This window comes from Heterocephalus glaber, unplaced genomic scaffold (assembly GCF_053883595.1).
Source record: "Heterocephalus glaber isolate CG9 unplaced genomic scaffold, H.glaber_assembly_v1.0 deba00001547, whole genome shotgun sequence".
Lineage (NCBI taxonomy): Eukaryota > Metazoa > Chordata > Mammalia > Rodentia > Bathyergidae > Heterocephalus > Heterocephalus glaber.
Window position 1 is genome coordinate 4,397,622 of NW_028258340.1, and position 25,511 is coordinate 4,423,132.

The 25,511-nt window shown below is 42.5% G+C and overlaps 1 protein-coding gene and 1 pseudogene across 4 annotated transcripts in view; both read left to right on the forward strand.

The window, feature by feature from the left end:
• Efhc2 (EF-hand domain containing 2) overlaps window positions 1–25,511 on the forward strand; it is a 261,879-nt gene that overhangs the window by 23,299 nt on the left and 213,069 nt on the right. The window lies entirely within an intron of this gene.
• On the forward strand, window positions 18,007–25,122 carry LOC147824323 (ER membrane protein complex subunit 2 pseudogene; annotated as a pseudogene).

Below are 25,511 nucleotides of genomic sequence, written 5' to 3' on the forward strand. Positions count from 1 at the left end.
TCTCCACCCTGCTAGGGTGGTTTAAATATGGTCAGTGTGTGGAGGCCTGGAAATAGAGACCCTCTTGGGCTCCTCCCTGCTCTGAGGACTGTGGAAGAGCTAAAGTCAACACTATCACTGTCTCTCACTAGTGCTGGGGGTGGAGCCCAGAGCCTCTTGCAGGCTAGACCTGTGCTCAGGAGCCACAACACCCTGGCTTGGTGCTGTTCTGACCCAGAGGTATCCAATAAACAAAGTTGACTCTGGAGAAAAGAGTTGCTTCTTGAAGAATGCAGAGTCTGTAAATACTAAGGAGATACTTTCTCTCAGGGATTGTGGCCAACCTCACTCACTCCTGTGGGAAGTGAGTTAGCTCAGAGCATTCATCTCCTAATTAGAAGAGCTAGGCAATAGTCCCTGGGAGAGGAAGGCATGGAGCAACTCCCCCAGGAAGTGCGGTGTCACTTCTCTCCCAAGTGTGCCCTGGGGTGTCATGGGAGTGAGCCTGTCACTTTGGCCTGAGGGGTGGGCACCTGGTGGTTTTGACTTAGGAAACAAAGGCAACTCTCTCTATTGGGAATCTCTGGGCTAAGGAAATACCCAGTGTTAATTAAGAAAGTTAAAAAATATACTCTTGACTTTCAAGTGAGAATTGTAATAGCAATGATAGTAATAATGATAATAACCTTGAAATGCCTCAGTAGAGCTAGTTAAAATGTATGGTTTAGCCATTCTATGGAATTTTGTGCCCAGGCCAGACGTAGTGTCGCATGTCTGTAATCCTAGCACTTGGGAGGCTGAGGCAGAAGGATCGCCACAAGTTTGAGGCCAGCCTGAACCTACATAGCAGACCCTGTCTATAAAAAAAAAAGGGCTGAAGATATAGCTCAGTGGTGCCACCGCCTGCCTTCCAAGCACAAGGTCCTGAGTTCGATCCCTAGTACCAAAAAAAAAAAGAATGAGGCCAGTCTTAATGCAATAACCTGGAAGGATTTCAAGGCATACAGTTGAATGGGAAAGCATGTTGCAAAACAGTATGTGTACTTCAAGGCCCGGGGATGTAGCTCAGTGGCACGGCATGTGCCTGGCAAGCGCAAGATCCTGAATTCAATCCCTAGTACCAAAATACCCCAAAAACATTATGTGTACTTCCATATTTTTGCAAAGCAAAATAACCCCAAATTATGTGTCTATATATTTTAAGTATGTAAAAATTTTTGAGAAGAGACGCACACTTTTTTAAGACAAGGTCTCGCTATGTAGTTTAGGCTGGCCTTAAACTCACTATGTGCCCCAGGCTACCCTCGAAATCACTGGTGATCCTCCTGCCTCAGCCTACTGAGTGCACCACCATGCCAGGTTTAGTTTTGTAAATCTTTTTTTAAAATTAAGTTTATTGGTACAATTTAGATGTACATAATGATCACATTCATCATATGGAATATGTGCCTGTACATGATATATCTTAATTCTTATTTTTTCCCCTTTCCCTCCCCTAGTTTTGTAAATCTTAATTGGCTTTTATTTGTGATTCTGTTCTCTGGCTGGAAACCAGACCAAAAATGGCTGTGAATGCTCTGCCCCTCCATACACGTGTGTTGGGTATACTTAAAGCTAGAGAAAAGAAGGTGACAAAGGGAAGTAAGGTATAAAGATAGTTGGATCCCTTATATAGCTAGGTACTTGCTTCAAACAGAATGTTCTGAACAGTTGGCCATCTGTGATTGGCTAAAGCTTAGCTGCTCTGATTGGCTGAGACTCAAAGACATTTCTTTTTTTGTTGTTGTTAAATTCTTTTATTGGTATATTTTAGGTATACAACACGATTACATTACTCATTGGGAATTGTACCTTTATATAATGCATCTTGGTTCTTATTTTTTCCCCATTCCTAGTCCTCCCTTCATGCCCTCCACCCTTCCCTATTTACAAAGACTTTATTTCCATTCTTTCCATTTCTCATCATTTTTCCTTTCCCTTCTTTCCTTTCCCCTGCCCCTCCCACTACCCCTACCCCTTTGGACCTTTTCTTCCTATTTTGCATTATCGATTATTCATTCTAATCATTGGTACATTTTAGGTATACAATATAATGACATTCATCATTGGAAATTTGCACCTTTACATAGTCTCTCTTGGTTCTTATTTTTCACCCTTGCCCAGCCCTCCCTTCAACCCCTCCATTCCTCCCTATTTACAAAGATTTTGTTCCTATTTTTCCATTTTCTCATATTAATCCTATTCCCTTCTATCCTTTCCCCTAGCCCTCCCACTTCCTTCCCCTTTGCCCCTTTTCTTCCTATGTCACATTACCTATTATACATTTTAGTCCTTATTTACACTTTCAGTTTCTCACACCAGAGAAACTATTCGGTATTTACACAGGTGTGTCCTATTTATTTCACTTAAGAGTATGGGCTGGGGATTTAGCTCAGTGGTTCCAGCACCTGCCTTGCAAGCACAAGGTCCTGAGTTTGATCCCCGGTACCCCCCCCCAAAAAAGAGTATCGCCTCAATGTGCATCCACTTAGCTATAAATGTTTCTAATTTCTCATTTTTTATGGCTGAGTAGTACTCCATTTTATTAAAAAACCACATTTTCTTTATCCAGTCTCCAGTTGATGGGCATTTGGGCTGTTTCCAAGTTTTAGCTATCACAAACTGTGCTGCTATGAACATGGGCGCACATATATCACTGTGGTATGATTCTTTTAACTCTTTGGGGAAGATCTCCAGCAGTGGAATAGCGGGGTCAAATGGGACTTCCAATCCTAGTTCTTTGAGGTATCTCCATACTGATTTCCACAGTGCTTGCACCAGTCTACACTCCCACCAGCAGTGGAGCAGGGTTCCTCTTTCCCCACAGCCCCGCCAGCATTTGTTATTGGTTGATTTCATGATAGCAGCCATTCTTTCTGGAGTGAAGTGGAATCTCAGCATTGTTCTCACTTGCATCTCTCGAATGACCAGTGATGTTGAACATTTTTTCATGTATTTATTTGCTATTTCTACTTCTTTGTCTGAGAAATGTCTGTTCATTTCAGATGCTCATTTTCAGATTGGGTCTTTAAATTTGGGAGGTCTGATCTTTTTAACTTCTTTATAGATTCGAGATAGTAGACCTTTGTCTGAGGAAGAGCAGGTGAAGATTTTTTCCCACATTGTGGGTTGTCTCTTCACACTGCTGGTGGTTTCTCTTGCTGTGCAGAAGCCTTTTAATAAGAAGAGATCCCACTTGTTGATTCTTTGTGCTAGTTCATGGGCAACTGAGGTTTTGTTCATAAAATCTTTTCCTACACCGATGTCTTCAAGGGTTCTACCTAACCTCTGTTCCAACTGGTTCAGAGTTTCTATTTTAATATTTAGATCTTTAATCCATTTTGATTTTAGTTTAGTGCATGGTGAGAGATACAGGTCTAGTTTTAATCTTTGGCAAGTTGAAGCCCAATTTTTCCAGCACCATTTATTAAAGAGGCTATCTTTCCTCCAGGGAGGGTGTTTGGCTCCTTTGTCGAAGATGAGATGGCTGAGTGCATCTGGCATTGTTTCTGCATCTTCTAATCTGTTCCTCTGGGCCTTAGGTCTGTTTCTTTGCCAGTACCATGCTGTTTTTATCACAGTAGCTTTGTAGTAGAGTTGCAGGTTGGGGATTGTGATACCCCCTGCCATGTCTCTGTTACCTAGAATTGCTTTTGCTATTCTGGGTCTCTTCTTGTTCCAAATGAATTTTTGGATTGTTTTCTCAAGGTCCATGAAGTATGCTGCTGGGATCTCAATTGGAATTGCATTAAATCTATATAGCAGTTTTGGAAGTATGGCCATTTTCACTAGATTAATCCTTCCTACCCAGGAGCAGGGGATGTCTGTCCATTTTCTGATATCACCTTCAATCTCTCTTTCCAGAGTGGCATAATTTTCAGAGAAGAGGTCTTTGATTTCTTTCATTAGGTTGATTCCTAGGTATTTCAGTTTTTTGGATGCTATTGTGAAAGGAGTTATTTGCCCTACTTCTCTCTCAGTGAGTCTGTCATTCGTGTAGAGGAAAGCTATTGATTTTTGTGTGTTAACCTTGTAACCAGCTACTTGAGTGAATTTGGTTATTAAGTCTAGAAGACTTTTGGTGGAGTTCTTGGGGTCTTCTATATAGAGTATCATGTCATCTGCAAATAATGACAATTAGGCTTCTTCATTTCCTATCTTTATTCCTTTTATTTCTTTCTCTTGTCTAATTGCCATGGCTAATGTTTCGAGAACTATATTGAACAAGAGTGGTGATAGTGGACATCCTTGTCTTGTTCCTGATTTGAGTGTAAGAGATTTCAGTTTTTGACCATTTAGTATGATATTGGCTGTTGGTTTTTCATAGATGGCTTCTATCAGTTTGAGGTAGAGACCATCTATTCCAATTTTTTGTAGGGTTTTTATCATAAATGCATGTTGGATTTTGTTAAATGTTTTTTCTGCATCTATGGAGATAATCATATGGTTTTTGTCCTTGGCTCTATTGATATAGTGTATTACATTGATTGATTTGCATATATTGAACCATCCCTGCATCCCTGGGATGAATCCCACTTGATCAGGGTGTATGATCTTGATCTTCTGCATTCTGTTTGCCATTATCTTATTAAGGATTTTTGCATCTATGTTTATTAGTGAGATTGGCCTCTCAAAGACATTTCTAAGTGCACTAATTGCTTTATGGGCTAAGTTAGGTTGCAGCTCCTTAGGTGCTCCCAAAGCCCATATCCTGAGCCCAAATTTTGTCTTAACAATTCCCCTTTTGTTCATCCTCTAGTTACTGGCCACTTAGGTTCATACCTGCTACTGCTGATCAAATCAAAGGAAACCATGTATTTGGTAAAAAGGGAAACAGATTTATTCAAAGCTAGCTCTGAGGAGATGGAGCGGGCCCATTTGCCTCAAATCATCATCTCACTCTGTACAGGTGTGCTGGGGCCTCTTTAACCAGGAACCGTGTGGGAGAGAATACGGTGAAACAATAGACATTTTAAGGTTAGTTCTATCCCTTCATGGACCCAGTTCTCTCCCTCCTTTGCCTAAGGGAATGAAATTGGCCTTGACCTCTGGGTGCCAGGATCTGCTAGGCAGAGGAGGGATTGGGAAACCATGAATGCCCTAGGTCTGAGGAAAATTAGAAGCCACTTGACACCAGAGGAAAATAAAAGTTCCATTTTGCAGTGCCCTTTACACTCTCAGGTTTGAGAGGTTGGCCAGAATTTTGGGCATTGATGTCACTCTGTCTCCATCATAAATGGACTTGGTCCGTTTGGAATTAGTCTCAGTAGGAAATTCACAAATTTTAATTTGGTTTCAGCACCTAGTAGACAATGCACAGTGGGTTTTGTTGGTGGGAACGAGGAAATAAAACAATTAAAAGTGGTTAATATCAGGTTATTTCCCCTTTTTTGTAAGGGTTAAAGCAGAGGAGATTTTATCATGCTGACTCAGGTAAACTGGAATCTTGTTTTCAGGGGCAAAAAATCTGATCTGTTTCAGGATTTGCCTGCTTTGGTAAGGTTTTGGTGTGATTATGTGGCATTTAGCATGAGTGACTCCATTTTGGTTCAGGCTGGTTTGTTGGTGCCCAGTTCAGGTCTCGTCCACACAGACTCACGGTTTTATTTAATAGTTGTCTTCATCATCATCAGTGGCTCTCACTCACACCCATACCCATCCACACTTCTCCCTTGAACATCATGTACCCCATGAATAAGAGGAAGTAAAGTTAAAGATGTTCTATAGAAGGCAGAGAAAAGAGAGTGTTTCTTTCTTTTCTTTTTTTTTTTGGTCCCTGGGATCAAACTTAGGACCTTGTGCTTTCGAGGCAGGCACAGTGCCACTGAGCTAAATCCCTGGCCTGAGAAAAGAGAGTGTTGCAAAGTATTTATCCTATGACAGGCTACTCTGGTAGGTTTTTTAAATTTTTATTTTTTTCAGAAACAGTCTCTCTTGGTAACTCAGGCTGCCCTTGAATTTACTGTGTAGCTCAGGCTGCCTTTGAACTTCAGTGATACTTCTGACTCAGGCTCCTGAGGGCTGGGATTACAGGTGTGCATCACCACTCTGCCGGACAATGTGTGTGAGTCATCTGGAGCAGCCTCAAGATGACCCTAAGAGGAAGCATTTTACCAAAGTTTCTGAAGCCAGTCATGTTCTCTGCTTAGAATACAGCTTGAATTGGGAACCCTAAGATCTAGCTTCATATGGTTCCCATTGGGATTAGCCAGTATCTTTTCTTTTTTTGTGATACTGGGGATTGGATTTAGGCCCTTCACACAGAGCTTCATCCTCAGTCCTTTTTTTAAAATTTTATTTTATTTTATTTTTTAATTTAGAGACGGGGGCTGGGGATTTAGCTCAGTGGTTTTGCTGCCTGCTGCACAAGCGCAAGGACCTGAGTTCGATCCCCGGTTCCAACAACAGCAAAGAAAAAATTTAGAGACAGGGTCTCACTAAGTTGCCCTGGCTGGGCTCAAACTTAGGATCCTCCAGCCTCAGTTTCCCAAGGTGCTGTGATTATAGGCATACAGCACCTTACCCTGCTCTACCTAACATCTTTACATATGAACGCATTGTATTCTACTCCAAATCCCTTCAGTCTATCCCAGGATTTTTTTTCTTTGACATAAACCTCATCACATCTCTTTTTTGGGTAAGGACTTTTCAAATATTAAACATTGCCTGTCAGAGAATATAAAAATTCACAGTGTCCAAGTTCCTTTATAATCTGGCCTCTGACAGTCTTTTCAGTTTGATCACCTGCCACTTGCCGCCCACCTCTTTGGCCTGCTAAGCTATTGGCAATTCAACTTTTGGATCATTGTATATGGAGAATATTGGGGTTTCTCTGATGAATTTCAATTTATCTTTTGCTCATCTCCCTAAACTCTCCTCTACTTAGTCTGCATCTTCTATACCTGGTATTTGATTCATATTTGTATTTTTTAAAACTCATTTGATTTTCCTATTAGATTTTTTTTTTTTTTTGGTACCAGGATCGAACTCAGGACCTTGCGCTTGCAAGGCAGGCAGCGGAACCACTGAGCTAAATCCCCGGCCCCCTATTAGACTTTTTATTCTTTGAGGATGGTGAAGTTGTTTTCTTTATTAATTGTATACCCAATACCTAAAAGGCATGTGATAGACATTAAATACATATTTGTTTTGTCTGCTAATAAGTAAAAAATAAAGACATAATTAATTGAAGGAAATTTGGAGAAATTAGGATTTGAAGACGAGAATACACAGGAGGGTCATTATCAAAATAATGTTATAGGATTAAAGTGGAAGGCAGTTGAGCTGTAAGATTTGGGCACCAGATGACAGAATTTTCAGGAAATAAGAGTCTTAATTTCAGAAAATGTGATTAGCACTGATTTCAACTATTTCCCCACCTTAGAAGCTTCAGCTTGGCTTTATATAGGTGTGTTATTGACACTGAGCGCACAGCATAGAAAGAAAGGTGAAAAAGTCAGAGCCATAGGCAAACTCAGTACTAAAACACATTGCTGTTCCACACAGGACAGATAGGTGTGGACTTTAACGAAAAAGAGAGCGGGACTGAGGTACAGAAGAAAATGCTACTCATAGGTGTGTTTTTGTTTTTTGTTCTTTCACTGAGTAACTGCATATAAAAAACTGATGTTAGAGCAGATGAAGAAATGCTAATGGCTGGGGAATTCTTTCAAAATAGAGCGGCAGCAGTCAGCCACAGCACTGTCTTTGAATTACTCATGGGGTAAGGGCTTCCAGATACATTAGCCATAAAGGAAAGATTCCAGACAGACAACCTACAACTCACAGTGTTTTGGCTGTTTCAGCTATGATAACTATTTTAAGCACACACACACCTCTCAAAGCCCAAATACATGTTGATTCATTCTACTAATAGACATTTATTATAGCACTCCCCCCAGACTGAACCCAAACCTTCCATATTGAGCTACATCCCCAGCCCTTTTTTATTTTGTAGTTTTAAATATTTATTTATTTTGGTTTTTTGAGACAAGGCCTCGAACTCACAGCGATCATCCTGCCTCAGCCTCCTGAGTGCTGGAATTATAAGTGTGCACCACTATGCTGGGCCTTATTTATTTATTTATTTATTTGGTACCAGGGATTGAACTCAGGTCTTTGCACTTGCAGGGCAGGCGGCAGAACCACTGAGCTAAATCCCTGGACCTTATTTATTTATTTTCTGTACTGGGATTAAACCCCCAGGGCTTTTACATTGAGCTATGTCCTCAAGCCTTTTTATTTTCCAGTTTGAGGCAAGGTCTTCAGGCTAGGCTTGAAGTTTCGATCCTCTTGCCTCAGCCTCCCCAGAGTGGTGTTATTACAGATGTGCACCACCACATCCAGTTTCTATTTCTTTTTTTCATTTTCTTTTTTCCTTTTTCTTTGGCCCTGGGGCTCACACCTAAGGTCTCGCACATGCCATGCACATGCTCTATCACTGAGCTATGCCCCAGTCTCCACCATTTCCAGAATGGAAGGAGTGGCTAACTGCCTAAACTATGTGCAAACTGTGGTTTATGCTGAGCGCCTTCTGTCCTTCTGGGGGTCTGGAATTCGGGTTTGTGCCAGGCAGGATTCCTACACGACCAGCCCCTAGCAAAAGCCCTGGGTGCTGAATCTTGTTTTCTTTTTCTTTTTTTGGTACCGGAGATTGAACTCGGGTCCTTGCACTTGCGCAGCAAGCGGGGAAACCACTGAGCTAAATCTCTGGCCCTGGGTGCTGAATCTTAAGGGCTTCCCTGGGAGACCACATGTCACACGTGTTGTCGCAACTCATTGCTGGGAAAATTAAGTGCAGCCTGTGTGACTCCACTGGGTGAAGACTCGGGAGCCTGCTCTAGACTTCATTCCATATATCTTTCCCTTGCTGATTTAGCTTTATGTTCTTTCACTGTAATAAGTCAGAGCTGTGAGTACAACTTTATGGTAGGTCTTGTGAGTTGTCCTAGCAAATCATAAAACTTAAGGGTGATCTTGGGGACCCTGAAACACCATATTTGGATGTTTCTATGACCTTATTTGAAATACATTTTTTGTAATCAGGCTGGCCTTGAACTCCCTATGTACCCCAGGCTGGCCTCAAACTGATGATTCTCCTGCCTCAGCCTCCTGAGGACTGGCATTACAGGTGTGCACCATCACATCTGGTGAAAATTATTCTTTTTTCGGGGTTACCAGGGATTGAACTTGGGACCTTGCACTTGTGAGGCAGGTGGTGGAACCACTGAGCTAAATTCCCGGCCCCTAAAAATTATTCTTTTTTTTTTTGGTACCGGGGATCGAACTCAGGTCCTTGCGCTTATGCAGCAGATGATGAAACCACTGAGCTAAATCCCCGGCCCCTCTAAAAATTATTCTTATTTACTACTCTTAGACACTCTCTCAACATATCTTCTTCTTTTGTTTGTTCTGTTTTTTTGAGACAGACCTCTCTATGTAGCCCAGGCTGGCCTTGAACTTTGGATTTTCGAACCTCTCACCCAGTGTCCCAAGTGCTAGTATGACAGGAATGCACCACCTCACCTTGCTAACGTCTTTCTCTTATGATGTGCTGCAAATATACAGTCAAAAGGTTTTTTTTTTTTTTTTTTTTAAATCTCTAGTAGAGCAAGTCCCTAGCATACATGAGGTCTTGGGTTTAATCCCTAGCACCAAAAACAGAAAAAAAAAATCTCATTGTTACATACATAGTTCATAAAGCACAATGTGGTTTGAAGTTGAAATTTTCCCCCAAATAAGCCAGCCTGTACTGTCTAGACTTAAACTACCTAAACACGAACTGATTTAGTGAAGAAGTGTGTAGGCACGTGCAGCCCTTTGGGACAATTCTGTTTCTATGTCAAGACACGTGACTTTTTTTTTCCCCCCAGTACCAGGGATCAAGCTTAGGACCTTGTGCTTTTGAGGCAGGCGCAGTGCCACTGAGCTAAATCCCCGGCCCTTGACTCATTTTCTAAAGATAAGAAAGCCCGAGCTTTCCTGTTTTTTCTTTTCCACCTGGCAAATCCCCACTCAGCCTTCAAGATTCAGTTCAAATGTCACCTCCACAGTGCAGCTCAGACTGGGTGTGTGTGTGTGTGTGTGTGTGTGTGTGTGTCTGCCCATTAATAGCTTGCACAATGTGATTTGTGCCCACATCTTTCATAGATTGATCATGTTACACTAAGATCATTTCTCTCTTCCTCTCCTGAGCACTGAAGCTCAACACTCTGTCTGACCTTCTACCGAGTCCCTGAACGTATGGTGCATTGGTGCTCGCACCATAAAGCAGCTGTCCAGAAATGGCTGCTTGTTGTAGGGATAGAAAAGCTTTTCCTCTACTTTTTTTCTTTTAGACAAGGTTTTGCTATGTAGTTCAGGCTATCCTTTAACTCAGTATTGTAGCCCAGGCTGGCCTCAAACTTGCAGGGTGCTAGAATTACAGGCATGCACCACCAGGCCAGGCTTCTCTACTTTCTTAGGGTCCCTTTCTGGGTCTCAAAAGTGACTCACAAAGATAGATTAACAGGAGAAAATCATACAAATTTCTCCCTCCCTCTCCTTCCTTCTTTTCTTTCCTTTCTCTAAGTTTTGACCCAAGACCTCTGCACAGAGCTACATCCCCAGCCCTTCTTTATTTTTTATTTTGAGATGGTCTCGCTAAGTGGCTGCATTCCCCAGGCTGAGTTTAAACTGGCAATCCTCCTGCCTCAGCCTGGGCTGGGATTTCAGGCATGTGCCACCATGCTTAGCTACAAATTTCTTTAATATAAATTTTACATGATGGAGGGGCCTTCACTAGGGAACAAAAGACTGGAAGAAATGGTTACATCTGAGTGTTTTTTACATTGAGTGTGGTGAATAGTGGCAAAGCCTGGGGGAAAAAATTGTGATAGGACCAAAAAGTGGGTGGCAAAGGTAGTAAACTGGGGGATGCTTAGCAAGGGCGGTTCATTCAGGTCCCTGCTGGCATCCCTGCACCTGGGAGACAGGGATGCTTCTGTACTCTCAGTGGATGGGAGGCTTCTCATATGAGGCTCTTAGGACCTGCTTCAAGGGAAGCTCAGGTTCCTTCAGTTTAAAATACTTCCTGTGCCAGGGTGCCATATTGGGGGATAGTGTGTTCTCAACTTCGTCATCACATAACAGGAAATAAACCACGAGGCATCTGTTTAATTCGCAGATTAAACATATTTATGTTTAGAGGACTTTGTGTTCTGAGATGCGATTGAATGATTTTGAAAATCTTTTACAAAGCAGAAAGCATTATATTGCTCCTGATTATTATTACTATTAATCTTCATCATCACTGACATTTCTATCAGTAGCACTAAGTCCCGGGTGGGCCTTGTAGCCACGCATCCCTGTAACCCCAGCACTCTGGAAGGCCAAGGCAGGAAGACAGCAAATTGCAGCCCAGTCTGGGCAATTTAGTGGCTTCCTGAGATTAAAAAAAAAAAAAAAAAAGTCCTGGCATTTGAGAATTCAAAGTTAAGAATCACTCTTGCTACGGAGCCAAACAGCCTCTTGTGTTCCATTATTCCGTCTTTTTAGAAACTGACCAGTGATCACAGAGAAATTGGCAAAGAGTGAATAGTTGTACTACTACTTGCAAACAAACCAGAGTGCAAAAAAGCAATTGCAGCCAATGTTGCTGATCTCTAAGAGGCCAGCGAGGACTCCCTACTTACCAACTATGGTGGCCTTTTCTTCTTTAACCCTCTGCAGGGCCTGAAAATGTTGCCTTCTCTTTTTGGGGGGAAGGAGGTGCTGGGAATCCAACATAGGGCACCCTCAGCAGCTCTACCACAGAGCTGTGCCCTCAGTCCTGGCTGCCTGTGTCTTTTCTTCTTGCTTTCTAAGACACCTGCACTCATTCACTCTTAGGCCATCCATGGCCCTCTCTTCCTTTTCCTCTCCCTCCTTCCCTTCTCCTTACTTTCTTTCTCCCTTTTGGAGGTAGTGTCTGACAGGATCTCGCTATGTAGTGCAGGCCCACCTGGAACCTCCCAAGTGCTCATATTATAGATCACCAGGACTGGCTGCCCTCTTTTTATTTCTCTCCCTATTTGATCATTAGCAACAATCAAACTATCAAGCATTTACAATTTAATTAAGTCTTCAAACTATTATATATGTATTATTATCATCCCCATGTTAAAGATGGGGAAACTGAGGCCTAAATAAGTTAAGTAAAGCTGGGTGTGGTGGTCCACACCTGTAATCACAGCAATCTGGGAGGCTGAGGCAGGAAGATCACAAGTTCAAACCCAGCCTGGGCAATTTAGCAGTTTAGAGAGACCCTGTTTCAGAAAAGGGGGAGTGGATGGGTTGGGAATGTAGTTCAGTGTGAAGGCTGTGGGTTCGATCTCCACTACTGCAAACAAACAAAATCATACTTTGTAAGGGCAGAGGCTGGGGTGAAAATTCAGCAGCCTGGCTCTAGAGTCCAGTCTCTCAGCTACTCCATCCCTCTTTCTAGAAAACATCTAAAAAACAAGACCCTTTAGTTTGAGGGTCTGGAAACCAATTGCAGTAGAGTATTGAGTATGGGAAAATGGAGGATTGGCTGGTTTCTTATGAATTTCTCAAAGGGACTTTAAGATCAGTTTCCTTAAAACAGAAGCCACTGGCTCTTAAGCTGAGACCAGGCAACTGAGAAGCTCTTGGTCATCCTGACGCCAGTGTGCTCCCTGGTGCTTTTGCCTCCTCGGTGTTACTGGTACTCCTTTGATTCTGCCATTGGACGAGAAATCCAAGTTATGTTTGGGCCTTTTTCCTTCATTTTCCAAATCCAGTCAATTTCCAAGGACTGAAGATTCTTTTTCCTATGCTTCTGTCTTTTGTATTCACTTCAGTTATTCCTTGTTATTTCTCATCTATTCTGTTGTAGTCTCCCAAAGTGTCCACCTGCCTCACTGTACCCTCTACCTTCTCCAGAGTAGAGCTCTAGCCACTAAATAAATAATATCCTTGCTCCCTAGTCTCGCTTATAAGCCTCTCTTCAGTTTGTTGCCAACTCTCACTCATTCTCAGTGTTACTCCGATGTTTTTCCTTTTGTCAGAAATTTTTTGCCACTATCCACCCTTCTATCCTTCCCCCCCCCACCCCCCCAGTACTGGAGATTGAACCTAGGCCCTTCACACTGAGCTACATCCCCAGCCCTTTTTTATTTCTTGTAAATTTTGAGATAGGGTCTCCCTAAGTTGCCCAGTCTGGGCTCAAACTTGAGATCCTCCTGCCTCAGCTTCCCAGAGTACTGGAATTGCAGGCATGCATCACCACACCTAGCTTACTCATTCTTTAATTTATTTATCAAGTATTTGGTGCCAGACACTGCTCTAGATTATCAGTGCAAAGATATCCAAGGCTCGGGGCTGGGCATTTAGCTCAGTGGTTTCGTCACCTGCTGTGCAAGCGCAAGGACCTGAGTTCGATCCCTGATCCCCGGTACCAAAAAAAAAAAAAAGATATCCAAGGCTCATCCTTGCCCTTCAGATACCCATACTTCCATAGGGAGGAGGGATGGCTAATACACAGCGTGTTACAATCTGCACATGTACCTGATACTAAGGGAAGAGAGAGGACAGATCCTCTAATTCTCTCAAGGGGCCAGATGGGGCAGGAATGACAACAGAGGCTTGTTTGAGCTCCACGACTGTATCAGTCCACAGTGACCTTTTTTGTTTTGTTGTTGTTTTGAGATAGTCTCCCTGTGTAGTTCAGGCTGGCCCTGAATTCACTACATAGGCCAGGCTGGCCTCTAACTCATGGTGACCCTCCTGCCTCAGCCTCCTGAGGGTGGCTAGGATTACACGAGTATGCCACCATGCCTGGCTGAAAATGACCTGTTAACTCTCCATTTGTCAAGGCTAACGTAAACATTATGACTACTGTGCATGGCATAGTGCCAGGCACATTGTCATCTTTTGTGACAAATATTTAAGGAATGAATGAATGCTTTTCTACCAGATTTTACATCCCTGAAAAACAGGCAGTGGCTCTCTGACATCCTGATCAGTAAGGTGAGCACTCAGTAATCCTTCAGTTAGGTGCACGTGCTAAATTCCATTGATCAGAATCAACCTTTTCAGGTGGGCACATCTGAATGCAGGGGGAAGCTTCTTTCAGGATTTAAGAAATCTTTCCATCACTTTTAAGGAGCTTATTAAATTCTAAAAAGATCCAATTTAAAAAGCCTTTTTATTGAACCAAGAGTGAAAGTAATGAAAACCAATTTTGCAAAGTTAAAAAAACAGTGAGGCTCTTAATAATTGTTTTTGAACACCCTATTGCTTAACTCAATACATTTTGTTTCTGAGTGAAAACTTTTCTCTCCTCTTGGGAGCCCCCGAACCAATCCCGAAGTTACACAATAATGGAAGTTGCTAACTACTCTGCCAAATGCAGATCATTTGCCTGGGAGTTTGAATCACTTTTAAATGCTCCCTAATATTGCATGTGGTGCATTCATGAATAGTTCTGAAAATTTCTGCAGATTTGCTTCAGTTTTGTTCTCAAGTTGGAATATTACCAGCTTTCATCTTTTACTAGATACAGTATATCTAGTCCAATTCTTTTTTTTCCCCAGAGTTGGGGAATTGAACCCCAGGGGTGCTTTACCACTAAGCTACTTCCCTGGCCCTTTTAAAAATTTTACTTTGAGGTGAGGTCTTTTGTTTGTTGTCTATGCTGACCTCAAACTTTTCATCAATCTGCTTTAGTCTCCTAAGTATCTAGGATTACAGGCATGTGCAGTATGCCTGGAAATTCTATTATTTTGAATATTTTAGGGTGTTTGGGTTATAATCTGTCTTCATCACTGGTCCCTGGATCTGTTGACACCAGCTAGTTTCATGCAGTGGGACTCTGGGGAATTTGTTAGATTACTTTTTTTTTTTTCTTGGAGACAGGGTCTTGCTTTGTAGTTCAGACTGGCCCTGAACTCACTATGTAGCCTGGGCTGGCCTCAAAAACGTGATGCAGTCCTCCTGCCTCTGTCTCCTGGTTTGTGAGATTACTTTTTTTGTACTTTGATGTCTTCCTTGATTTTCTCTTTCTTCCTTTCTCTCTCTCTCTCTCTCTCTCTCTCTCTCTCTCTCTCTCTGTATTGGGGATCAAACCCAGAGGTGCTCTACCACTGAGCTATATCCCCAGCCCCTTTTATTTTTTATCTTGAGAGACAGAGCCTTGTTAAATTTCCCAGGCTGGCCTTGAACTTGTAATCCTCCTGCTTCAGCTTCCCAAGTAGCTTGGACTACAGGTGTGTGCCAACATGCCCAGTTCATCTTTGATTTTTTCTTTTTAAGAATAAAGTGCATTTCTCAATTTTATAAAGTCAATATGTCATTATTTGATTGCAAAAACTTACTCTGTTTCAGATTCAGTTCAGACAATAAATGCCTATTGAGTTTCTACTGTTTCGTATGCTAAGATCCAAAGCTGAATCAGATGGAGTCTCTTACACTTAGGGCTAGGGTTTGGGTTAGGGTTCGAACAAAGCATGCATGCTGGCAGGATGCCCAGGGATTGTGGAAACAGAGTGGGCCTTCTCTTGGAAGAGAGAGCCCCAAATGATGAGGACAAACAGTAACTGGTCAAGGTGGGGGGAGGGTATGGCAAAGACAAAGGCCTAGAGACAAGAAGCTGATTTGTGTTGTTCGCTGCGAGCCTTACTGGGATTGCTGGTGAGTAACTTGCTGGGCACTGGCAGAATGGAAAGATACGCACTTGAGAAATATCCAGAGAGCAGCTCAAGGGCTTCCTTAGGGCTGTAGCTGTAGCTCAATGGTAGAGCACTTGCCCAGCATGCTCGAGACCCTGTCTCAATAAAGTCAAACAAATAATAGAATGAGATCCCAGTTGTTGATTGTTTGTGATATTTCCTTGTTCAATCAAGGTTTTGTTCATAAAGTCTTTGCCTGCACTTATGTCTTCATGAGTTCTACCTATTCTATCTTCAGCAGATTTAGTGTTATTTTAATATTTAGATCTTTAATCCACTTTAATTTTAGGTTAGTACATGGTAAGAGATATAGGTCTAGTTTTAATCTTTGGCTTGTGGAAAGTCAGTTTTTCCAGCACCATTTATTAAAGAGGCTATCTTCCTTCCAGTGAGGTGTTTGGCTCCTTTGTCAAAGATAAGGTGGCTGAGCATGTTTGAAGTTGTTTCTGCATCTTCTAATCTGTTCCATTGATCCTCTGATGTTTTGTGTTTTTTTTTCCCAGTACCATGCTGTTTTTATCACAGTAGCTTTGTAGTATTAATTTAAAGTTGAGGATTGTGATCCCCCCCTGCCCCCTGCCCCCTTCCTTGCCTTTGCTGGCCAGAATTGCTTTTGTTCTTCTAGGTCTCTTTGGTCCAAATAAATTTTAGGATTGTTTTCTCTAATTCTGTGAGGTATGCTGTTGATAGTTTCATTAAGATTGCATTAAATCTATATAAAAGCTTTGGAAGTATGCCCATTTTCACTATATTGGTTCTTCCTACTGGAGAACCAGGAATATCTTTTCATTTTCTGATATCCTCTTCTATCTCCATTTTCAGAGTGCTGTAGTTTTCAATGTAAAGGTCTTTTACTTTGTTAAATGGATTCCTGTTTCATTTTTTCATGTTATTTTGAAAGGTGTGGTTTCCTTAATTTCTCTTTCAGTGAGTTTGTTATTTGTTACAGAAATGCTGTTGATTTTTGAATGTTGACTCTGTATCCAGCTATGCTGCTGAATTTTGTTATTAAATCTAGATGTCTTTTGGTGGAGTTTTTGGGGTCTTCTGTGCAGATTATTATGTCATCTGCAAATAATGACAATTTAACTTCTTCCTTTACTATCCTTATTCTTTTCTTCCAATTACGTATGTTTTTAATTTATTTTCTCTATCTCCAACTTGATTCCTCCTCTGTTTAGTCATGTTGAATCTTCCCATCCAGTGCCTTGAGCAAAGGTTCTTGTGCAACTGGCATGGGAAAGCCCAGTCCTTAGACACAGTGGAGCCATAGATCCAGTCTCTGGGGTGCACTGGAGAAAACAATCTCTAAAGCATATGCACTGTGGACCCAAAACACCTTAGTCTAAGGGAGGTCTTCCAAACTGCTTCTTAGCTCTTTGTCTCTGAAAACCAAAGGGCATAAGCTCAGTCCACCTGATGCCATAGCTCCTCTTTTTGTGTGGCTTGGAATATGTCCTAAGTAGTGCAAATTCAAGCAGCCACAGAGGTAATAGGGTACTATGGTATTCACTGGTGAAATCTATGTCTCACACCAAGATGGAGCCCACAGGTTTTTTTTCTCCTACCCCAAGACAGCCTCAATCCCCTTCTTTTTTTTTTTTTTGTACCGGGGATCGAACTCAGGTCCTTGTACTTGGGCAGGGCAGCAGGCAGCGAAACCACTGAACTAAATCCCTGGCCCAACCTTTTTTTTTTTTTTTTTGGTACCAAGGATCGAACTTGTGTCCTTGCACTTGCAAGGCAGGCGACGGAACCACTGAGCCAAATCCCTGCCCCTCAATCCCCTTCTTGCACCTTCTGTCCCGCTCAGGTTTTCATCTGTCAAAAAACTCAGATCCTTTAACTTTTTTCTGATATTCGTTAGCAGGGTGAGGCAGGGAATTAGAGGGTAATTCCCTCTAGGGTGACCCCAAGAAGGAGGGGGGATGAGAAGTGTGTGCCCTCTGTGCTTTAAAGGACCACAGGTTTCGGGGGAAAGCGATGCTCCAGTTCATCTTAGCCATCTGTCCACAACCCTTCCGGGTCCTAGGGCAGCTTGTCCAGCCTGCTCATATGTATTTCTTCCTTGGGTTGCTTCTGTAATACTACGTAGCTTTCTTCCTCTGTTCACACTGTGTGGCTCTGGTGTTAGGATAAGTTTGGCCTCAAGTTTGTTCCCTTATCTAAAATGATATGTAAACTTTGTTTACTAACTGATTTTTCTTTGTGGAGCTTTTATGTATCATGAAACTCGTATACTTTTGTGGTGTGACCTACCAAAAGTGGAGGGGAGTTGGAGACAGAGGAAGGGGTGGGGGTATTATACAGGGGCTCAGATTTTAAAGCTTGGTCCTGTCTGTGCTACTAGCATCATCAGGGTCCAAAATCCCACTAGGATAATAACTGCTAGGATGGCCTTCCCAGTTTGTTCGGTCTCTTTCCCTATGGATGTGTCCTGTCCCCTGTCCTTGGGCTGCCACCTAACTGCTCCTCACTCATTAGACTTTCCCCATCCCTTTGCAAGCGAGCATGCTCTACAGGCCCCACTTCCAGTGGTTGGGGAAAAACTTAGTGGGACCCAGAGGACTTGCTCCCCTAGATGGTGGGTCATGATTAAAGACCAATACTTGAATTAGTCACCTCTGTCAGCCAGAGTTCCCAAGAGACACCTGTGCAGGAAAACTTGTCAGGGTTTTATTGTGGTTTCTCAGGGGCAAAGTGTTCCAACCTTTTCTTAGATGGGCATACCATAGTATTAGGTGATTTTAGTATTGGCTAGAGGCATCCAGCTAGTAGGGCATCCCAGCTCCGGGCCCCCTGACCAGGAGATGGGTTGTGGCCAAAGCGGGAAATGCAGAGGTCCAAAGGAATTGATGCTGGTGCCCACACAAGCCAGAGATATCTGGCATCTGAATCCCAAGGAGTTCAGCTTTACCAGGGGACTCTGGGGCTGAACAGACCATGAACTGACCCAAGGGATGGATGCTCTGTAAGGTTCTCTCCACCTAATTCTTACTCTTTCTACCCACAGACCTATCATAGGAAACACTTCATCCATTCCTCCCGACTCCACACTTGGATGTCTTCTTAGGCACTGGGATAAATTCAACCTCCAGAGCCTCAAGGAAGAACATCTTATATTCCTGTGTAATGAAGTGTGGTCTGCATACTCACTTGGGGAGCAGGAGGCGTGGCGTGGCCACCCTACGGCTGCCTAAAATATAATATCATACTCTAATTAAATCTTTTTTATAAGAGACAGGTAAAATGGTCAGAATTGCCTTATATTCAAGCCTTCATGGCTTTCTACCTAAAGTCAGATTTTTGCCCTAGAACTAATCCTTCCTTGGGACCTGATGCTGCTGAATACTCCCTCTTGTTAGCCACCCCCCCCATCTCCTTACCACCTACATAGGCAGTGCCCCCAGGAGATAAAGGCAGCCTCCTGAGCCCACCCCATACTAGGTCCGGGCCTGCCCGCCTTAAGCCTGTGGACTCATAGAAGCCAACATGTAAGCCAGGCACCATTTCACACCTTCAAGAACTGGCAGGCATAGATGTTATGAACCGAGTTTAGGTTCCTTTTTCTGTCATGGATATTCAGCAATGCAAAGAGAAACTGGGTCAATTTTCTGAGTACCCTGAAAGGTTTGCTGACAGATTCCATACCCTGACGATGGGTTTTGATCTGACCTGGACAGATGTCCAGTTTGTCCTGGTTTCTTGCTGCACAGAAAAAGAAACAGAGGATTATAAGAGCTACAAGACAGGCTGATCGATGAAGCCTTTGTGGGTGCACCCAATTATAATCAGCCAACTGATGTGTTATTTGGGCCCCAAGAAGGGCCCATTGGGATGATAGTACTGGGGGTAGTGAAAACAAACAAACTTTATACCTTCAGGCCCTCTTGGCAGGTCTACTCAAGGCATGCCCAATGCTGTAAATTATCATGAGCTCAGGACTGCCAGCCGGGGCTCTGATGAGAATCCAGTGGAAGAGGCACTCTGTAAATACCCAAATTTAAATCCAGAGTCTAGAGAGGGCCAAATAATCCTGAGAGTGTATTTTGTTAGCCAGTCAACTCCAAATATTAGGAGGAAATTCCAACAACTCCCAACAGGCTCCACAAGCTGGGATAAGTCAATTAGTTGGTTGATGTGGCTGTATTAGTTACTTTTCTTGTTGTGAGGCAAAATACTCGATGACCAAAGTTAAAAGAAGAAAGATTTTTAAAAAAGAAGAAGAAAGGTTTATTTTATTTAGCTCTCAGTTTTTAGAGGTTTCAGTCCATAACCAGCTGGCTCTAAGGCAGGGTGGTGTGGCAGACAGGCTTGGCAGAGGAGAAACAATTCACAATGGACAGAAAGTAGCAAAGCAACAAGAGACCATAAAAGTGTCTTCCTGCCTCTTTTATCTTATCCAGACTATTTAGGGCAGGTAGCACTCACACCCTTTAGCCTAGTGCCTTTAAGCCTAGCATTGCATGATGAATGATCACACACTGTAGATCCAACCACCTCCAAAAAAGCACCACTTCATTTGCCTGAGGTTTGGGGAGGCACCCAAACACAGGCCATAATTGTGGCTTATAGGTCTTTAACAACGGTGACAAAATAGAGAAGAACTTGGCATTGAAGAAAAAAAATGCAGATAAAAGCCACACTGCACCTAATGGATAAGGTTCATGATAAAGCCCCCACTAAGGAGAATTGAGGTAATCCAAAGAGTGATAGAGCTGGGCGTGGTGGCCCATGCCTGTAATCTCAGCACTGGGGAGGTTGAGGCAGGAGGATCACTGTGAGGCCAACCTAGACTGCATAGTGGGTTCAAGTCCAGCCTGGACTACATAGTGAGACCCTGTCTCAAAAAACAGTCGCCCCACCCCTCAGTGTGTTGCCTGCAGGTTCCAGGAAGATGGTGAAGGTCTCAGAGCTCTACGATGTCACTTGGGAAGAAATGAGAGATAAAATGAGAAAATGGAGGGAAGAAAACTCAAGAAATAGCAAATTGTGGAAGTTGGAGAAGAATTAATTAATGAGTATGCCTCTAAACTTGGAGATGATATTTGGATCATATATGAGCAGGTCATGATTGCAGCCCTAGACTATGGTCGGGATGACCTGGCATTGTCTTCAGGAGTTAAGAAGACAGTTCCCTGGCAGCCACAGAGTCAAGCAATTAACAGGCCTGAGATTTGAAGCCATGGAATGGTATGATGATGCTATATAGCTGTATGATCAAATTTTGCAAGAAGATCCAACTAACACTGCTGCAAGAAAGCGTAAGATTGCCCTTTGCAAAGCCCAGGGGAAAAATGTGGAGGCCATTTGGGAGCTGAATGAGTATCTGGAGCAGTTTGTTGGCGACCAAGAAGCCTGGCATGAGCTTGCAGAGCTTTATATGAATGAACATGACTACACAAAAGCAGCCTTCTGTCTGGAGGAGCTCATGATGACCAATCCCCACAGCCACCTGTACTGCCAGCAGTACAAGGAGGTTAAGTATACCCAAGATGGACTTGAAAACCTCGAACTTTCAAGAAAGTATTTTGCACAGGCATTGAAACTGAACAACAGAAACATGAGAGCTTTGTTTGGGCTTTACATGTCTGTAAGTCATATTGCATCTAATCCAAAAGCAAGTGCAAAAATGAAGGACAGCATGAAGTATGTAGGTTGGGCAGCTGATCAGATCAACAGGGCTTACCAGTTTGCAGGTCGAAGTAAGAAGGAAACCAAATACTTTCTTAAGGCAGTTGAAGACATGTTGGAAACATTGCAGATCACCCAATTTTAAGGCTTCAGACTTTGATATAGATGTCACAACTGCACAGTTGAACTTTTTGGCCTGTGATTTACTAAATGCTCAGTGCTATTTATACTCCAATTTCTGTGAAGATGGCAGTTGTAAAGAATGTGTGTTTATGTAAATCAAAAATGCCTTTTACTGCTAAGCGAGAAGATGGAGAATCTGAGGAAGAATGATGTAAGATCTACGATTGTACACCGGTCTCTTCATATCACATGTCATACATAACTGCTCTCATAGCCACAGTCCTGTGTAGAAATGACCTCGCTAAATAAACCACTGATTTATTAGACTTGCAAACAAACAAACAAACAAGCAAGCAAGCAAGCAAACAGAGTAATAGAAACTAGTCTGAGTGCTTCAAGTGCCAACAATCAGGGCACTGGGCAAAAGAGTGCCCTCAAAAGCCACCAAGTCCTTGCCAAGCTTGTCTGAACACAGGTGGGGATCCTTGGAATTGGAACAGGGACTGCCTTCCTTCCCAGAAGGAAATGAGGTCATCCACCACCGTGGCGGCCAGAGAAAAATGCCTGTACGGTCAATGATGGTGCCTGAGACAGCTTGTGTGGCTTCACAAGGACATCTTCTTTACCTTTTAGGAGCCTCAGGCATCTCTGGTAGTAGGTAAACAGATTACATTTCTTTTCAATACTGGGCATCTTACTCAATTCTAACCTCTTATTGGGTTGAGTTATCATCCCATTCCTCAGTTATTGTGCCCATAAAGGAGTTAACTGGTCAGTTTTCTTTACCCTCCGCTCTGAACTGCCTATTGGGAGATTTCTTTTTCCAAGCTCCTTTCTTGCATGATAATGAATGAAGTCCCCCATACTACCAGTAATTGGCCCTCCTTTACATTGCAGATTGCACTGCCTGGATGCCCTACTCCTCAGGGAAGGTCCTATGAGCCAATCAAACCCTCAAGTGGCCCTTAACCAAGCTATGTGAGGAAACCCAACCTAAGTGGCTAGATCTCCTTCCAGTTGCCTCAATGAGCCTTCAGGCTACCCTCAAAGCCAAAGTTAATCTCAGCTCATTTGAGATCCTTTATGTGAGGCCCTTTTCCACATTTGACCTGCTTACTGACACTAAAACTCAGCTCTTCCAACTTGTCACCCATCTGGGAAACTTCTAACAGGTCTTCCAGGAATATGGAAAGAACATTCTTCTCCCAGGGTCTAACAATAATTGTCAGCTCAAGGTCCACCTTGGTGACCAGGTCCAAATCAAGACCTGGAAAGAGGGTTGGCCCCAGGACCAACCCACTGCCAAATGGAAAAGCCCTTACACAACCCTCCTAACCACCCTCTGCCATTAAGGTACAGGGAATAGATTCACATCTAGGGTAAAAAAATCCAAGCCGCCTGAGACATCAGAAACCAAAAGAGAGAGGCCACCAACCTAGTACACCTGTGAACCAGGGAATGGCCTCAAGTTTCTTTTGAAAAAAGAAAACACTGGGCCGGGGATTTAGCTCAGTGGTACTGCACCTTTCTAGAAAGTGCAAGGTCCTGAGTTCGATTTTCAGTACCAAAAAAAAAAGAAAACACCAACCAACCTGCTGAGCCAGGTAAGTAAACCATTTTGTTTACAATGGTGGCATGTGGAACCACCTATAAAAAAGGGAAAATTAGCTGCATGCTGGAAATAGGGTCCCTCTCTGAGTGACTTGTGTAGCTAAATTTGCTACTCCGAGGTATAAATGACCTCTTTTGGCTTGTTCTTGTTTGCAATCCTCTTGGATTGCTCAAAAATTGCCTCTAGAAGTGATAACAGTGATTACACAAAACCTTAATTGTTTTTTTTTTTCTTTTTGGTACCGGGGATCGAACTCGGGACCTTGTGCTTGCAAGGCAGGCGTCAGAACCACTGAGCTAAATCCCTGGCCCCAAAACCTTCGTTTTAACCAGATCCATCTCCTATTATTAACAGTTACACAAGAATCTGACAGACTCTACATGAAATTGCCCAGAGTATTGCCGACCTTCAAAATCAAGCCGATTCACAGGCAGTGGTGGGCATAGAAAACCATAGATGATTAGATCTAGCTTCTGAGGAGGGATTATGTTTCCAGAAGAAAAGTGTTACTTCTATGTTAATTGGTCTGGAGTAGTGAGAGATACCGCATGAAAGGTAGCTGACCACACTCCCAAGATCTGCCGGGAACTATCTGAGTCCTGGGCATCCCAGCCAAAAATCTAGAATTGGGCAGTCTGGTTACTTCCCTTGACAGGGCCTTTTTATTAATTCTTTATTAATACTTCTCATAGCCTTACTATTTGGAACATACATACTTAATCTTTTAGTCAGACTTGTTTCTTCTTGTTTAACAGCTGTTGAATTACAGATGATGGCCTAAGCCAATGGCTCATCAGTAAATCCTCTAGAGCATGGCTCTCAGCCCCCTAGATCAGACAGGCTGAGAGTTTCTTGGTCTCTGTGGAGGTAGGGCCAGTGCCTCTGTTCAGCCTGAAGGAGGTACAGAAGATGGATCTTCCACCCTCTGCAACCCTTAAAGATTATCAGGAACAGGTCTCTGGGGAGGGGTAATATAGATGGAACAGTTGGGGTTATGGGACCACGCCCCCTCCACTCACTGGAACCTGGGCAACGCCCCAGAGCCAACCCCCTCTAACCTTTGTCGTAAGGGAGGCAGAAATAAGAATAACAAAAAGACTAGGAAATTCCTAAAATTCCAGGCCAGGGAATACCTGTATGTTAGATCTATCTGCATTACCTACAACAACCTTTCCTCACTTGTAACTTTTTAAAGGCTCATACATATGGACTACATGCCACACATCCAATGATAATTAAGTGAATTATGGGAAAGGATAGATAGATACAATTGAGGTGACTTTCCATCCATCCTTGTCAATTATGCCTTGAAAGACCCAATGGGAGGTGCCCTAGGCAGAGCACCTCGTTTGAAATCCTTAAATTTAAGCCCAATTTATTCCCTGTCTCTTTCCTTTTTTCCTGTTGCCCCAGCTGTTCTTCTCCCTGAAGGTGCCATTTATTTTCTTTTCCTGCAAAATTGCTCTGAGTGCACCTTCCTCTGTTAACATGTTAACTTCAAAAACTTTAGTTACTTTTTACTTACTGTTGTGTGTATAATATCCAAGTCTTTGTTCGTTGTACACAAAAACCTGGAACCTATCTCCCAGGAATCCCTCACTGACAGTTATCAGTACTGGGGATTGAACCCAAGGCCTTCACACTGAGCTACATCTCCATCTACTGTCAGCTCTTTTTTTTTTGGTACCAGGGATCGAACTTGGGACCTTGCGCTTTCGAACCACTGAGCTAAATTCCCCGCCCTTCATCTCCATCTATTTTATTTTTTATTGTGAGAAAAGGTTTCCTTAAGTTGCCAAGTTGCTCAGGCTGGGCTACTACAATCCTCCTGCCTCAACTTCTTAGAATGCCAGGATAAGTGTGTGTCGCCACTTTTGGCTGGTTTTATTTAGTATTAATTGAACACAATACTATTCATGAAGTCTATGTAAGGTATAAAGAATTTTCATGCGTCGAATACCAGTGTTTGTAAAAACCTGTTTAAGAAATAGAACATTGTTACCTTTCAATGTTAGTTTTCTTCTCAACTGTAACCTTTATCATTTTTTGCCATTTTTCATTTTCTTTATAGTTTGCATATATGTTTATATAACAATATATGGCTTGTTTTTGTGTGCTTTTGAAATTTATATAAATGTATCATTCTGTATGCTCTTACCCCTTTAAACATCCCATTGAGATTATCACTGGAATGACATTGAGTAGAATTGATATTTTTGTGATGTTTATCTTCCAACTCATGAATGTAATGTATATCTCCATTTATTTAGGTCTTATTTAGTGGTTTTCTTTCTTTTTTTTTTTTAATGGTTTTCAATACACTTTATCATCTACCTTCCCAGTGTCTTTCCTGTGTTTGTCTAGATTTATATAGTAACAAATTATTTTTGATGTTATTTAAACAGCTTTTAACAAGT